The following is a 3,650-nucleotide window of genomic DNA, read 5'->3' as shown; positions in this document are numbered from 1 at the left end:
TTATAAGCCATTTGAACCAAACTGAACAAAATTGACGTATACAATTACAATATATAATACCACGACAATAATGTGTATGACAATCTAACTTGCCATACTGGCCGAATAAACCATGCATCACACAGTGACATCGCCCCGATATCTTCATAGTAGAAATCGCCATGGTAGGTTGAATCCACAGCCACCTATGACCATTTTATTCGGACCTTATGAGATGCATATTATTAGCGAAGTGACTTGACTAAGGCTACTGTATAGACCACTTGGCATGTGACGTCATTGCCCGGCATTATTCGCGCGCATTATGGCAATTTCCATTGTTCTTTGCCCTGCAGTGTGCGTACGCATCGTAGTTTGCTAAGGGCATGTGCCTTTTAAATCACCCGCCCCATTTCATATAGTACAAGAAAGCCATTGAACAGTGTATCGGCTTTTCAAGCATATCGATAGACGAGTCCCTCGCCGTTGTTGATAAACAGTGATGTCAAGTGGTCTATAGACGGGGTAATTGATTTCTCGCTCTGTGAGCAAGCTTGTATATACGACATTGCGGTCAATGGTTATACTCTCTCCACTTGAGTGAGTGCCGCTAGCCTGCTGCGCGCTGTAGTCCATATAGGACCAACGCAATATAAAATTGAGAGTTTTGGTCAAATTTTGACTTCAAAGCGCACGGCCAATTTTCAAAGCGCACGCTAACGACTATAATATCTGTTCAACACGTATTTTCAAGTGTATGAGACCACATCTGGTTTCTTGAGAAAAATTCATTTACAGGAGATATTCATCATTTTGTAACCCAGTATCCGAAGATTTTCGTCTGATATCAAAATCGTGCATAGCAATTCACGTGTATGGATCCCGTGTATTCATTTTAATGTCTCTGCTGCACCAAATAATTATTAGCCAGGCGATGTCGGTGTGCATCACATAATGATTTGTACGTCAAAATGTCATATAACGTATGAGCGTGATGTATAGTATACATCTTCCTCAACATCTTCCAGCCGGGATGATTAGATCATATACAGTCATCTACTGTCCCACTGTCATCTTAAGTGAAATTATAGTGAAATAACTTCTTGTCACGGACACACATCACTCACAGATTAAAGAAATTAATTATATCTGTTTTGGATGAGTAGCCTTTTCTAAAATGTATTGAAATTGTTTGATTCGAAATTATGAAAATCTGGTAAATTATTGCCAAACCAGTGAGTATTACCAGGTATTTACTAGTAATGTCAATGTTTACAAGTATATCCCAGAAACCAGAGATGCCACTTTTCCTTCTCATGCCTGAGTTCCTTCTTTTATAGAGTTAAATGTGTTTTAGATCTTTTATAAAGTTTACTTCGAGGACAATTTAATGTTAATGTTTAATAATTTGCCATAAAATTTGTAAATAGGACATTCACAAAAGGACATTCTTCGTATTCAGAATGCATTTAGTATGTCTCATGTGCTCTCATGTCCCACAACAATACTGTGCGCAAAGGTGGGTGATCGCCCCGTTTTGGGGTACCTTTTCAGCTATTTTGGTATATCGATGGGTGGGTTTTCAGTAATTCGCATGACAATGCAATAAAACAGGTGATATGTATGAATGGTTCTGGAATCGATCTAGAGACCTGTCCCACTGTCATCTTAAGCTATCTGAGAACTGTCCTCCAACATGGCTGCCATTTCAATTGCTATACCGTTCCGGTTGGTTTATTGCATACACTCTATACATGAAGTTTCCCAAAAAGACCTACATTTCTTCGTATTCATAATGCATTTGGTGTGTCTTATGTGCTCTCACGTCCAACTAAAATGCTGTGCAAAGGTGGGTGATTGAGCGATACACTATTTAACGTTTTTCACTATTTCAAGTATTTTTGTTTCATTACACTATTTCAACGTTTGTGAATGACATTAATAACTTTGATAAGTTAGTGAAGAGGCGGCGATGATGAAGATAACTATCTATAAATTATGCTGTAGGTCTTTATATGCTTTTATGATGGACACAATGAAGTAGAAAATTTGCTTGAGTAATTCAGCCTACGTAGGGTAAATTTGACATTTTAAAAGTCCATATTCCAGAAAAATACAGTACTATTTTTTTTGGATTAAAAATATTATCTTGTTTTGCCACATGAAACATAGCTAAATCCTAATCTTTTAGTTAGTTCTAACTGACAATGAAATTTTAATATTTGGTAAAATTTTGGAAAAAAAGGGCCAAAAATATGCCTTTTTATGGTGTTTTTCATATGTTGTGACAATCAAGCCCTAAGACTTGTACTAAAACTAATTTAACTAATTCTAATTTTTGGAAAACACATTTGTGGATATCTTTTATAATTAATTATTAAAATTAACATACAATTTTAATATTATAAGCAATTTCGTAGCCTATACTCAAAATTTTGAATGCTTTAGAATGCTAAGTCTTTGAATTTTGTGACTGCAGTTGTAAGAAAACTTGCAAAATTGCATGTCTTTGGCCCATTTCCCTCAAATATTAAAATTGGACTTTTATTGACAGTTAGAACTAACTAAAGGATTAGGATTGGACTATGTATCATTTGCCAAATCAAGATAATATTTTTTGAATGAAAAAAAGGTGCTGTAATTTTTCTGGATTATAGAATAGTGTTTTGTTTACCACACGAGAAGGTGGGTGGGGCGTTTGTAAATAAATTGCTTGCTTACGTGTATGTTAAGTATGACAAGATTTAAAGCGACATTTACGAGCATTAAGCTTAAATTTTACACTCTAGTGACCCGCGACTTATTAGACACTTTTAATATCGTCATTTCTGTTTATGGAAATCAAAACTAAATTATTTAGACAAATATTTTAACATAAGTATGAACTGTACTCCACCTGTTCACATATGGGACGCGTCCGTTGCTAATTATAGGTAGATCTTGAAGGCTTGTTAGCTACTTCTTTTGGTCCATCAATTTATATCACTGTCAGCGATTTGCTTAATTTGAAAATTTGAGGAAAAATCATTAAAACAAATTAACATTGAGGACATTAATATTTCCAGAATTTCTCACAAACTGACGGATGGAAAGCCATACTGCCATTCACTTCATGCACCTTGCCTAGAGTTTTGTCAATCAGGCGTAACAAGTTTACAACTATGACGTCAGAGGCAGTCGCTTGCCCGGGCATCCCGTCCACGATGGACCTTGAATGCGAATGATTCGACGAAGGAAAAAGATAAATAGACAAGCAAAATTTAATTAAAATGCAGCAAATGTAATAAATAACGACATTGAAGGTTTGAAGTAAACGTAGCAAGATTGTTACCTCATTTATACAGGGTGAGTACCAAAAGTACAGGGTGCTCTGTAGTTGGTGTATTCTCCTGCTTTTTTATGATCATACCTCAAATTTCAAAAATATGCTTGGTACCATTTTATTCAATGGCACATTATGGTGTCCACATGGGGTCAAAGGGCGTAATAGGGTCAAATTTTTAAAACGATCCTCCCTGAAATTATTCTTCTCATTATAGGAATGAAAAATGTAAAATTAACAATTTTTTTCAAAACTATGAAAAAGAAACCTGAAACATACATTTGATTTAGAATTTTGATGCAATACTTGATTTCAGGCGCCCACACATGGCCAGGCTACAGGGTTTTTG

Source organism: Amphiura filiformis, chromosome 8 (assembly GCF_039555335.1).
Source record: "Amphiura filiformis chromosome 8, Afil_fr2py, whole genome shotgun sequence".
Taxonomy (NCBI): Eukaryota; Metazoa; Echinodermata; class Ophiuroidea; order Amphilepidida; family Amphiuridae; genus Amphiura; species Amphiura filiformis.
This window is presented reverse-complemented; position numbering follows the sequence as displayed.